The 14,364-nt window shown below is 38.1% G+C and overlaps 1 protein-coding gene across 3 annotated transcripts in view; it reads left to right on the forward strand.

The window, feature by feature from the left end:
* The window catches only part of MSANTD2 (Myb/SANT DNA binding domain containing 2), a 29,437-nt gene that overhangs the window by 7,739 nt on the left and 7,334 nt on the right, over nt 1-14,364 (forward strand). The window contains exon 1 of one of the 3 annotated variants that reach the window (XM_088800865.1): nt 7,732-10,950. The exons of the other annotated variants lie outside the window; for them this stretch is intronic. The gene's annotated coding sequence lies outside the window, so the exon portion shown is untranslated. Of the gene's footprint in view, nt 1-7,731; nt 10,951-14,364 lie in introns of those variants that run through there. 3 annotated transcript variants of the gene reach the window in all.

Below are 14,364 nucleotides of genomic sequence, written 5' to 3' on the forward strand. Positions count from 1 at the left end.
CCCCCTCCCCCAAACGCAATCCTCAGATACCCCTTATCTGCACCCAACCCCTCTAACCTGTACTCGCCTTTCAACTCCGACCCCCTCGCCACCCTCTCACCACCCCCCGGGTCTTCTTCACCAGAACGGTTCTTGATCCCCTGTACATTGTCTCTTCATCTCCCCCTTGCCGTGTTTAGCAAGGGTCACAGCCCACTGAAATTGGTTTCCCAACCCACTAATGGGTCATAACCTGCAGTTGGATAAAAGAGAATTAGAAGATAATGAGGTGAGAACAAGTTTCTTCTGTCATTGTGCTCTTTTAGACTTAAGGTATCAAAACTCCAGAAATACCATTAATTTGGAACCAGTCATGTCCCGTATTATTCTGGTGAAATGTCTTATATATTATGTGGTTCTGGGTAGCTGGAGCCTAGGGTTTGAAGGAAGAGGGTGAAAGGACATGGGAAGTGGGGAGAAGTGAGACTGGAGACATAAACTGGAGGTCAGATGGTGTGCTAAGGGGTTTGCACTTAATCTTCAAAGAATTGTAAGCTGGGGAGTGACAGGGTTAATCTTAAAGAGGTTCTAAAACTGGCTGTAATGTGGAAAATGAATTGGAAAGGGTGAGACAGGAAGCACAGAGATCATTTAGAGGCTTCTTGCAGTAAGCTAGACAAACGGTGAGATAAAACAGTGGCAATGAAAATGAATAGAAGAGGATCGATTTCAGATACATCAATATCAGTGGAGCTGATTGGAGAGTCTGAAAATTCTAATTTATAGGATATGTTAGATCTTAACCTGTCACACAACTCAACTGGTTAGTGCTCTTCCAACTTACAGAGGATTCTTGGTTGTATCCTCAAGGATCATCAAACTACTTCATAGCTGAAGTTTTTAGAGCTGGTTCTAGGACCCAGTGAGAGCCAATAAAACACCACTTTAGGACAGTCCTGCCTCTGTTACCTCTTATGTATACTCTATACCAGGGGTGTCCAAACTTTTTTCAACGTTTTTCACCAAGGGCCATATGCGGTAAAATACACAAACAGCCGGGCCACTCACTCGAGGTGAAGTACATATTGCCTCACCTGGTTTATTTAAGAAAACGAAATATGTTTTTGGAATTTGCTGTGGGCCAATAAAAAATGGATTGCGGGCCGCAGTTGCCCCGCGGGCCGCAGTTTGGACACCCCTGCTCTATACAGACAGACTTTTGCATTCTGATTTGCTCCCCAGTCTTCAGAAGGGGTTATCCTGCCTTCTGTTTTTCCTCTTTTGTAACATTACCATAGGGTAAGAACTAACGTTCAGATCTAAAATTTAAAATGTTAATTGTCACAGGGCACTCAGAAGTATATGGTCATATCGCCAGGTTGAGGGTTTCCCCCCTTTGGAAAGTTATATCTGTGTAATGTTTTTGAAAAATGGGAGAAAAAACTTCTCAAGTTTCAAATGCAAAGACCAGTATCATAAAGAGCTTTAGATTTTAAATAGCTGTTAGAATTGCCGTGATTATTAGGTACTCTTTAATTTCATTTCTGTTGTGGGGTTCATGCACTGTCTTCTGCCTGCTACTTGCCATTGCAAAAACTTCATTCAGTGTTCAAAATGAAGGCTTAATGAATCTGTGCCTCGTATGCATATGTTACAAATTACCTGGAGTTTGTAATCTATGCCGAGTATTCCTCCCCCTGCATTGTTCTGAATAATTGAAAAATGTCTACATATTGGAATCAGGCATGTATTTAAATCTGTATAATAATTCTTACCTATTTTTAGTTGAGCGAGTCCTTGAGAGCCAATGGGAAAAAAATGTTTTTCTTGGCACTAATCAAGTGAGTGTTATCTTGTCACTTAGTGGGATGTGTTGTTATTCCTTAGGAAAATACAAACCTGTGTTTATTCTCAGACATTTTAGGAATAACAGCCATCATTTTATTTTTACATATGTGTTCTTGGCTGTATTCATAAATTACATATTTTGAGCTACCAAATAATACTTCATTCAATATAAATTGATACAGTAGAATGGAAGTTATTTATTTAGATATGTTTTCTAGTTGCATTTTATCAGCCTATGTAAGACTACTTTGTTGTAATAGCCTGAATTTTTTAAACTCACAATATTGTTTCTCTACTATCTACATTCATATTACTTCATTTATCCGAATAACTCGATTATGTTTGTAATTGATATTAATAAAACCAGAATAAAGTTTATATCTACCAAAAACTGCTTTTATTATTATTATTTTAAGTTTGTAAATACTTTTCTCTAAGTGGAAAGAGCTGGTTTATGATTTAGAAAGAAGGGTGTAATTGGTCAAAAAGTACCTCAACCTTATATTTGATCTCTCAACTACCATATGAAATCTTAAGGAATTTTTGTTCATTTCATTTCATTCATTCATTCATTCATTCATTCATTTAGCAAAAATTTATTAAGCCACTTCTGCATGCCAAGCATTGATTTAGGTGCTGGGACTACATCAGTGAACAAAACTGGGTAAAAACAAACAAAACAACCCTGCCTTCAAAGAGCTTACATTCTGGTAGAAAACAATATGGGATTTAAAATGTATTAATTTAAAACAATAAACACAATTAGAAAACCTCTCGGATATGTTATTCCTTGATATCAGCCTTATTGACCTTAGAAAGTTTGAGCTCTCTACTTTTCATTATGCACAAGAAATAGAAATTCATTTGCCTTTGCTTTATTAAGAATGATTTACATTTCATATTATGCCTTTGTATTATGATGTGTCCAGTTGGCCCGCTACGCAGCAAAATTCCACATTAGTATTCATTCACTCATTAGATAATGAGCAGCCTGTGCCGGGTCCCAAAGATTCAGCAAAAGCAGGTAATGTTCCTTGTCTTGTAGGTTCATAGGTGGACTTTGAGAGATCAGAGTTGTGCTAATTTTAGAGCAGTGTAAATTATTTTTCTTAAGTATTATAAACCACATTACAAAATTAAGAGGAAAAATAAAGAGAAAAATTTTAACTTTAGCATAACCACATATCTACGAAACATTTTTTTTAAAAGTGATGGTGAATCTGTTTTAACTCCATGCACCAAATTTCCATATACCAAAAACTGGATGAGAAGTCTGCATGCTTTTTGTAATATCGAACTCTAAGAAAATATATGGGTCACTGGGACTTCTTGCTTGATTGATGCTGAGTTTTGCCTGTCTCCTGCTTCTTGTGAACAGGTTGCCCAGTGAACAAGGCTGAACCCTCACTCTGGGTTCCTGTTTTTCTCCCTTCGTTTATATGTCAGTATTTTAGGCACCTTATTCCTGCCATATAAACCATTGAAAATTATTAAATGGTTTTGGCTTTTTTTCTATAAAAGAAGTATGATCAAAAAGTTGAAGAAGCTGTGATGATACAGCCAGGTGTTTCTGAAACTTGAGTAATGTGTGGGCAAAAATGTGTATATAACAATGTTACTTACTATGTAACAAACCTAAATCTACATATAGACGCCTTTTATAGATCTCACATGTTAGCATACAAAAACAGCTTTATAAAACACATTAAGTCCTAATAAAAGAAAATCAAGCTAGTATTCCTTTAATATTGGAGGACAGCTTAGCTGAAACTTATTTGCTTTTTAAAACAAGATTCTGATACTGACTGCTACAGTAAGATTCTTTGCCATGTACTTTGTAATAAAACTTTGCTGCTATTTTTCTCTACTTGAACTAACCTTTGTTTATAAGGCACCTTGATCTCCATATAGTGTGACTGTCATTTTGTAATAATAATGGCTAACATTTACTGAGAGCAAGTTATTAGGCCGACACTGTTTTAAATGCACTACTTATATTTTTCATTTAACACAAATCCATGAATGAGGTACTATTATTAGCCCTGCCTTACAGATGGAGAAGTTGAAGCACAAAGAGATTAATTTGTCTAATGTCACAAAGCTAGCAAGTGGGGAAGCTAGACTAAGCAGTCTGACTCGCTGTTCCTAACCACTTGGTTATAATGCTCCCTTATGAATCATCGGCCTACCTTGATTAAATTTTGACAACTGAAATAGTATTTTGGCAACAGTGTGATCATAAACAGTCATAAATGCAATACCAAAATCACATCGCAACACCCACCCAGAGGGACATCGTTATGCTTATGCATGGTTTTTATAGAAATGAAAACAATTTAAAAAAATTCTTGCAGATTAATTCATGGTGTCCTAAGATTATAAACGCAATGAGAAACATTGATTTGGAAGTCCCATGGAAGAATTTAAAACATAAAACTTTTATTATAGAAGACTTATTCAGTCATTCATTCAAGTCTTTTATAAATGATGGTATTTATTGGACTACCAACTCCTCTTAAAGGAAGTAAGTTTGAATTATAAAAGGGATAGCGTTACTTTTTGACAGTAAAAGCAGGTAAAGGTGTGGCTGACAAAGGATGCCAGGGAATGTCCCTTACCCTAGGCCTGCCATTGTAACCTAGTGTAAATGGTTTGGGTACTCTTCTCCTGAGAGATGATGGGGATGAGATGAAATAAATATACCTAAAATGTGAAATTTTTTTTTGTAAAATATGAAATATACCCAAAAGGAAAGCTAAAAATAGCCTGTGAAGAAAGCTGAAACTAGAATCAGAAAATAAGAAATCAATGCAGGGAGAATAGGAGTAATCCTGGAAAATATTGTTACTTCAGCTGTATATTAAAAATGACTCCCAGCAACTGGCAAAAGGTAAATCCAGTGATTTTTCCGTACTTTTCAATGTCAGCTGCTAAAGAGAAGTCCTAGTTTTGGTCCTAGTTTTGAAACCTAAGACTTAACTCACATTAGACACACTCTGATACTGACCTTGGACAAGTTGTTACCTTTCTCGTAGATCTCTTCTGTTAAATTAAGGATGCATCACATGTGTGATACACTGCCTAGACCCCACCTCCAGGAATGAGACACGGGTCAGTCCCGTCCCTCCAGCTGCCTGGAGCGCTGGTTGGTGATGGCTTCCAGTTGGATTCTTCCCAGGCACTTCTCTGTGCCCAAGGAAGCTGTCTCCCCCAAAGTTAGGCTCCCTCTCAGGTGGCAGCCTGAATCCACTGAGTGGTCAGTGCTGAAATGCAAAGGTACAGCCTCCTTGCTTCAATTCAGGACAACTCTGAAGGGTCATCCAAGTTCCGTTCCTCGCTCTGGGATAGGCTGACGCCTCTGCCCACCTGTCCCTCTCAGTCTCACTAGTAAAAGTGCACGCCGTCTCCTCAGGCTGTTTTCTGGGACCCTCTCTTAGCATTATTGTAAACATTAGGAATAATAATTGTAGACTGCTTAGACCAAATCTCAGCACGCAGTAGGCACTGAGAAAATGGTAGTTATAGTTTACCTTCATTACACGGGACATTGAGCCACATAGGGAAAATGTTTGATTTCTGTAGAAGATACAGACATTTTTTCATACAACCATTGCTTTTAGCAATCTTTATAAAGGTGAGAATAAAATATAAAAATACTACCAAATGAGCTACAAAAAGTGTTATGATTGCCTGAATTATTTTCTAACAGCTTTCTAAAGTTCAGGTTGCCCAAGAATAGATGCATAAACTTAAGACATGATTATTTTCAGGTTTTTCATAGGAAGGGTATGTGACAGAATATGAAGATGTATTCTTTCATGCACTTATGATTTGTAGTTTACACCATGTACATGCAAAAAAAAAGTTTTTGAAGTAATTCAATATTTACCCTTTTTAAAAAACAGTTGGCTGAATCTTCACTTAATGCTTATATCCAGATATCTTGGTGGAGGATTTCTAATAACCTTACTTTTTAGATGGTTTTATCCGTGTCAAGATTATTTCTTTTTTTACCCACAACCAAATACATAAAATTTACTTAATGGAGAAATCTGTTATTATAGGTTATCTTTGCATTATAGATGGTAGTTTTTAGTAAGAAAAATAACTACAAAACTGAGAGAATCACATGGTCATCATATGAAGGGAATAAAGTAGCCTACTGTTTGGGGTGGGGGCAGGAACTTCTCTGCACAATTTCCTTTTTAAACATTAGTATCATGAATAGAAGAAAGTACCTCTGTGTTTGGGAAGCAATAGAGAATTGTAACGATAAAACTGTGTGACTTTTTCTGTAATTGTGTGTGTGTGTACACATGTGCATGTGTAATTCTTCATTTTTACACATGGTTGATTGTGGAACAGTTAGTACGTAAGGCAGGGTGTTTGTATGGGAGGACTTAAAAGATGAGTGATTCTTCCCTGCTATCCTAGACATTTTAGATAATTCTCTTGAATGCGTTTTTTCAGTTATCACATACTAATAAAAGTTAACATTTTTAACATCATCCGAATACCAGGTTGAGGTGGTGCTCCAGGGTATGAGGTACTGAGAAAAAGAGGTGATGGAGGAGGTCCGAAAAAATCACCTTCAACCCAAGGCAGTTCTTCCCCAAACAACTGATTTCCCCCCCTTTTATGGGGAGGAAGTTTGAGACAAACAGTGTTGTTATCTGACAGTCTGATGACTAACCACCTGTTGCGCTTATGTCTGAAGTTAAGTAGTTCAGGATGCCCAATTTTTTGACCTGTCTTCTTTTAAATAGAAAAGCACTTGGGGATTCCATGTGTAGAAGGATTCTGGTATCCCTGAGAAGCCCTGAACCGGGACCACGCGTGCTGGGCGTGGCTTTCGCTGTGCTGCCGCCAGTAGGAGCCTTTGTATGAGTACCTGTGATTTACCCACCGGTGTAGTGGTAACAACGTTATCGCCACGTGAATATAGTTCCTTGAGCCATGGAAGATGTTTGTTTTTCACAATTAGTATTGTCCACCTTGAGGCAAGACCCTCAGCTGCTAGCACGGAGGGTCCTAGAAAAGGGAGGACTTGATACGCATTGAGCAGCAAAATGTCCTGCATTATTTATAAGTTCTATGCAGAAATCTCTCCTTCATGAAGACAGTACTGGCCAGTTATAGACACAAAAGTGAGTCGTTGGTAGCCAGATTGGGAAGAAGTACACGCTGGTAGAATTCAGCCCAGGGAGCCTGGAGCTCTGAGAGGTAAGATCTCGGTTCCTGGTGGTCCTTCCGTTGGACCTTACAAAAACCCAGGAAACAATTCGTCTTTTTCCTTTTTCACCTTTGACAGAACTACTGTATATTTTTAATATTTATTTAGGTGGTAAGGCATAAGAAATAACAAAGTTTGGACAGAGCTGCAGAGCTCCCTTTGGCAGGTGACACCTCCCCCCTAAGAAAAATATAACAAGAATGACAGATACTTTTTTTTTTTTTTTTTTTTTCAGTTTCAGGTCACAAGACAAAGCAATACTTAGACGTTTATCATTTATATCCCTCACACTGTGTGAACTCCCCTCCCCCATCCACTACCCCTCTGACATCACACAGAGCCATTACATTTTCACTGTCTCTATTCCTAATGCTGTACTCCGCTTCTTGTAAGTATATACATACATATATATATACATATATACATATATATATATAAAATTATAGTTGGCATTCATTATTGTTCAGCGTCAGGTGTACAGTGCAGAGATCAGGCATCTGCATCATCCCTGAGGTGGTCTCCCAAATGGGACACATGTCCATCGGATACCCTACAAAATCTTTACAACATTGATTACATTCCCCAAATTAATTTTCAAAACCCCGTGGCCATCTTGTGGTTACCGACTGTTTTCTAATCCCCTCACCTTCCCCCTTATCCCCACCCCCCGCCCATCTAGCAACCCTCAGTTTTTCCTCTATGTCTCCCAAACTGTCTCTGATTAGTTCATTCACTTATTCTTTTCTTTAGATTCGCATATAAGTGAGATCATACGGTATTTGTCTTTCTTTGTCTGACTTATTTCACTTAGCATAATGTTTTCTAGGTCCATCCATATCATGGCAAATGGTAAGATTTCTTTCTTCTTTATGGCTGTGTAATACTCCATTGTATAAATGTACCACAGTTTCTTAATCCAGTCATCTACCGATGGGCATTTCGGTTGTTTCCATGTCTTGGCTATTGTGTATAGTGCTGCAATAAACATAGGAGTGCATAAAGATTTTTGAATTAGAGTTTTGGATTTCTCCGGATAGATACCTAGGAGTGGAATTGCTGGATCATAAGGTAGTTCCATTTTCAGATTTTTGAGATACCTCCATACTGTTTTCCATAGTGGCTGCACCAATCTGCAATCCGACCGGCAGATACTTTTAAAACAGCCTCGTCCTCTGCCATTAGCCCTCTTCTGATACGGAGATACTAATTTGCTTTGCTAATTATAGCTGTATCTATTACGTTGTAGGCTCTTTTCTGTTCCTGCTTTTATTCAATATTTTAGGAGCCCTTCCCACCTTGGAATTATTGATTTTCTTTGCTAAGAAAAATTTGATCTTCTTGCTAGTGAGTTACTACTTTTAAATTACCTTAATTCATTTACTTAATATGTTGAACAGGACTTATGTGATAGGCAGTATGCAGGGCTCAGGGAAGCAGTGAACAAGGCAGATGTAACCCCTACTCATGGAGCTCACAGGCTAGCAGAATAGCTCTCTTTGGGAACAACGTTTTGTGGGTGGCATTTGGTAATTTTTATATGCCAAATCCCTTCTGAAGACATACTTGTCTTGGGGTCTTGACTCCACATTTGTAAAGGGAGGAAGTTGGACTAGATGGTCTTGAAGGTTCTTTTCTACTCAAAACTTCCATAATGTTTTGGAGGTTGGAACCTGGTTTGCCATTAGAGCCTTGGGCAGCTCCCCGCCCGCCCCTCCCGTCAATCAGTATATTACAGAAAGTTTTATGAAAGATATTTGGCATTGCAACTACAAAGGAAAGTGGTCAAGACTTACTTACATTAACGTACTTGCTTCCAGATGTATGAATTTCCGTTTCAAGTTGTTGCCTTAGGAAATTTATCTAGATTCTATATCACTAAGTTAATCAGATAATGATCAAGTACTATGTGATACAATTGAAACATAATCAGCATAACTTATGAATCATTTAATATTGCTTAAGTGCACTTCAGAAAAAGGTTTCTTCCCCAAGAAATAGAGAATGCTATATTTTTGTAAAGAGTGAATTGACATCCTTGTATGAGTCTTTCAAAAAACGGGAACTTGGCTAATTTACCTCTTAAAGGAAATGTTTAATGCTGCTTTATCTAAATGGGCAGAATGCTGAGTAAACTGAACAAATTGTACTTAAACTGGGTGTCCCAATCGTTAGAATTTCTTGCAAAACCTAAGGCTTGCATTAAGTCTACCTTGTTTTAGGGTTTCTGACTAATACTTGTTATATTCTTTTATGGAAGAAATAACCACACGGTATAGAGCAGTTTTTTTTTTAAATCTGAAGTTCTTAGTAACATATAGGCTCTTCAGAGAGTCCATGTTCCCCTTGAAACTGTAGGGAACAGTTTTGTATGTGCAATTTTCTGCGGAGAGGATCTATGACCCAAAAAAATTGAGAACCTCTGCTCTGGAGAGAAAAAAGAACAGGAAAATTTAAGAATAGATCTTCCATTTGCTTTAAGAACTGGGGGAGTGTAAAACAAATGCTGTATTTTTGTTTTATTGTGGTTTTGTTTGTTTGATTTTAAAGGGTTTAGGTTATTGGCAAGTCAGTTTGCCACATTTTAGTTATAGGAAACCTAAGAAAGTAGGTAGTGAAAGTTCTGTTGGCCCCCAGATGGATTTTTGCCTTAGATGGCTTCCTAACCACTAGGTACATCTCTCTCTGTGTGTATATATATCCAGCAATTTATACTATGTATATTCTTAATATCCTCTTACTGCTTGCAGAAATGTGTTTATTTCAGGTGTTGTTTTTTTCTTCCTACCTTTGTGCTCACAGTAAGAAAACAAAACTAAAGAAATTTTGAGTCTTCCTTAAAGATACTGAAATAAACTCCGTGTTGTTTTATTGCCTCAATTAACTAAGAGCAACGAGTTGTAACAGTTAAAATAAAGCAGTAATTTAGTTTAAAGGAAGAAGCTAATTTAACAAAGACTTTTTTTGTTTTGTTTTGTTTCAAAATACACATCTGCTTAAGCTGAGGTATTGTTTTCAGCACTTTTATAAACCATCAGTCCCTGGAGACTTGCTCCCAATGTAATTTCTCCCCTCGCTTATGGAATATAATATGTGATTTTGAAGACTTTGTTTGCAAATGAGTGTATTCTTTATTTAATCGTTTGGGTTCAAAGAACCTCAAATTTATCATATTTAGTTGGCAGATGGTTAAGATAAACTATGCAATCCATTTCTAGTATGGCCAGTTTGACAACTGCATTTGAAAATCTGTTTCACTGCTTGTTTTTTCTTATAACATTGTTTCCTGCTGTTATAACCAAACTCTCCTCCCTGCAGTTGGACTTTATTGTTTCATCTGACATCTTAGACTGATCATGCCAGTGTTTTCTACACAACACGTTTATATAGCTATGATGCCTTATTTCTATTCCTCCCGTTACCACCCTGTCCCACGCGTTAGAACAGTGGTTTTGTCATGGTGCTTATTTTACGATTGTATGAAATGGGGCAAATTTTGAGAAAATGATTGAGCCGGTAGCAGAATTGGTTGGCACGTGCCCATGTGATTTGCTGAGTTTGCTTCCTACCTTGCCGTACATTCCACGGAAGGATTCAGTTCTTCCCACTTTCTGACAGTCAAAGGAGGGATTGGAGGACACGGACGCAAAAGAAACTTTTTTTTTTTTTTACCCCCAAAGTAGCTTATATAATGTCAGAAAGGGCTTTGATGAAACCACTGGCGTACTTACAGATCTTATTTTCCAAGCCTTTCATTATATTATTTGCCCTTTTCTGAACTCTACAATTTCCCTCTCTTGTAGCTGGTTCGATGCCCAGAACTGAATGCTGTGCTCCAGCTGTGGCCTCACCGGTGCTGAATAGAGAGGAAGAGCCACCTTCATAGCTTACATGTGATTCCTCTGCTTATACAACCCAATACTGGATTTACTTACTTTGGCAAGATAGCTGCGTTGTGCACTGTATTTAATGTTACGTGTACTGTAACCCTGGGTCTTTCTCTGCATCGCTGCCGTTGAACCCCCCAATCCTGCCCATCTAAAACTCCTGCCTTTGTTTACCTGCCCCCCCCTCCCCGTAGACTCCCCTTACATTCATCCACAATGAATGTCATCTTTATTCTCTCATTTCTTTTCACTCTAATCTTAAAAACTTGGGCAAAACTTGCCCTCTGTCTATAAATTGTCAGTAGTCAGCCATCATTTTTCTCCCTGCTTTGGTAATGGGACATCTTTCGAGTCTTTTCTTTGGTTCTCCTTTTGTAGTCATTAAGCACTTGGCACGGTGGCTTTAGTAAGCATTCACCTGGCATTTCTTCCAAATCAAATACCTATGAACTCTGATTTGATCACCTAATCAATTTGTTACCTACACTTTAGTTCTTCTATCCGGATTTTCTGGACTCCTTCTGATCTCTATCCCTGGGACCTCATTCAAGGTGCAGTATATCTCACAGCTCTTCCCCCACAGAGGAGACAGTAACCTCGATTTACCATGGAAATTTCTCACAATAAGGAAAGTGGTCTTAATTGTGAATGAACAGTCTTTAATAATTTTAAGCCAATTCTTTCCCCCTGAGATCTTAATGTTTTAAAAAATGCTAGAGTGTAAGTTACTATAAATTTCGAAGATGAGTGAGATAAAGGAAGAAGGAAGGGAAGCAAGGTTTTTGTGCTGAGCAGGAAATAGGAAATGGTTCTCCAAGAAAAGCTCAACTGAGGTTCTTGTTGGGTTTGGTGCAGCCTCCAAAGTGGGAAGTGAGACTCGTTTTTCCTCAAAGCTGGAGCCTTATCTTAATTTCATATTTAAAATTAGCTTATTTAGGACTGTTGGACACACAATTATTTAATTATAAGCTTTGGTGAATCATTCAGAGTGTGGAAAGTGTAACCTGTCTGATTTATTATGGGTGATGAGAATTGGAAGGTGTCCGTATGTCCTTTTTATCTATTTCTAAAGTCGCTCTAGTTTAAATCCCAGTGTTTTCTTACAGTAGCAGTCAAGCTGATGTTTGAGTTCTTTCTTTTTTTTTAATCTTAGTTAATTAATGTGTCCTATGTAAACAGCCTCTCCTTGAATGTGTGGTCTTTACTGAACCCAGAAGGTACCTCGTGTATTGATGTTTTCAGAGAGTAAAAATCAATTTGGAAATCTTTTTAACATTATTTCATTACATCAGATTTTATCATATGGATATAAGATTACCATGTATTTTTCCTTCAGACCCCCAAGATATTTTACATAATCAGCATGTTAACTATTAAAGTGTATTACACATGTACACTACAAAGAAATATAAAATATATCATCTGACTGTTCTTCCATATCTAAAACCATTGGATGTTACTAGTTTTCTTATTCACAGTGACATAAGCCAAGTGAAATCGTAAGCTCAATTTGGTGGTTTCAAAGGAAGTAAATCTTTTCTGTGGTTTCCCACCATGTGTATTGTCAGAGTGTGGTGGCTTTGCTTATGCCTCCATCTTGAGAAGTGTGGCACCTTTCTTCAAAGGAATTTAGTTGTATTCCTTGACTTCTGAGAAGACCCTCAGTGACAGAGCTGACTGGGTCCATTGTGTGCTGAGGGCTCTTCTCTAAGGCAGCCAGTCAGCTGTGAGCAGTGGCATGCTTTCCAGCTCTATTTATGGCCTTGCAGGGGTGAAAGGGACACGGCTGGGACTCTCCATTTACGGTCCTTGGAGGAGTCGAAAAGAGGGGTTGGGGTGTTCTTGGAGGCAGCAGCTAGACATTGTGAGATAAAAATAAATTGGCAGGAGATGTTTGCAATTCCAGTTCCAATCCCTGCCAGGAGGGCAGAGGGCACTGGGAAAGGGGGGTTTGTAGAAAGTCCAATGAGGTCTGCTGCCAGCATTTGTCTCCTTCCATTGGAAGGGCTGCTGACAACACATATCCCAAATTCATTTCTGATTTGTTCTAGAAAGTTTAGTGTTAGGTACTTGTGACTATCCTTTACAAAGAGAAGGAAGGAGTACTTTTAAAGAGTGTTTTAAAGAGTGTAATATCTGCCTTCATTCTTTAAGGCGTCAATTAAGGCACCAGAAGAGATTTCAAGAGGGAAAATGAGGAAGGTGCTTATGCAGGGGGTAGGCTGGCTGGTTTTAGGATGGACAGGGTGATGCTATTCACTGCTCTCTTTATGTCTGAGGAAGATCATCATATGTGTCATACATTTATTGTTCCTTTGCCCATCTGGATTTCTGGCATCAAGGGACAGATCCACAAAGTATTTAAGAGACTGTCTTCTTGTGGCTTGTCAACTGTGATTTAAAGATACTGAGCTTTCACAGAGGCGCTATAAAGATTTTTGAGTTATTTTCATTTGGTGAGAACAAGTGATATCTTATGGAAAATAATCTCAGGAGAAATTCATAATCTGGATAATGCATACACATGACATCTTAGTTGAACTGGTTTTGCACAGTTAGATTAGAAAGCATTCGGGAGCTACGTGAGAAAAAGGGTCTTGTCTCCAGAAAATTCCAAGTAGAACCCACTAGAGTAGAAGGAGCAACAGAAGGCAGAGATGGAATAGAGACTCAGTGTAACTAAACTAAATTTGGAAGCTGGGACTAAGTCCTTCTATCTTTTGAAATATCATGTAAGATGGAATAAGATGTACCATTAAACTAAGGAAACTGGGCTAGTAATCAGAAATATGCCTTAGAAGATCATGAAGAAAATTGAAGGGTTGTGCAAGATAATAAAATTATCCAGGTTTTATCTTTGAACTTGCATAATGATATTTATTTGCTGTGTGCCATGAGGCAGAAAGAGAGGTGAAATTGGTTTAGCTGGCAGTTTGAGCTGGAAAATAGACTAGTTTTATTGGCTCATTTTTAGACGTAGGTATTAGTGTGTTGTGTCTTTTTTTTTTTTTTTAACTTTTATTTATTGTAAGTGTGTTTTTCCAAGACCCATCAGCTCCAAGTCAAGTAGTTGTTTCAGTCTGGTTGTGGAAGGTGCAGCTCACAGTGGCCCATGTGGGGATCGAACCCGCAACCTTGTTAGGAGCACCGGGCTCTAACCAACTGAGCTAACTGGCTGCCCCGAGTGTATTGTTTCTTGATAACGGATGTTTGAGACTGGGAATCTGTAGCGTTATTGATTTGACCTCTTTTAGCAACTTTCCCAAAGACAGAATGAGTTAGTAAGGAATATGGACTATGTAAGTAGTATGTTTTACTAGCTGATTCGTTTAGGCAATTGATTTTATCCCGTATTCCTTCTTAATCGAGAGTAAGGAAGGTGATATTCTTTGCTTTGGGAATTCTTCTTTCTGTCTTCCT

This window comes from Rhinolophus sinicus, chromosome 9 (genome assembly GCF_057876585.1).
Source record: "Rhinolophus sinicus isolate RSI-liver-muscle chromosome 9, RSI-T2T, whole genome shotgun sequence".
Lineage (NCBI taxonomy): Eukaryota > Metazoa > Chordata > Mammalia > Chiroptera > Rhinolophidae > Rhinolophus > Rhinolophus sinicus.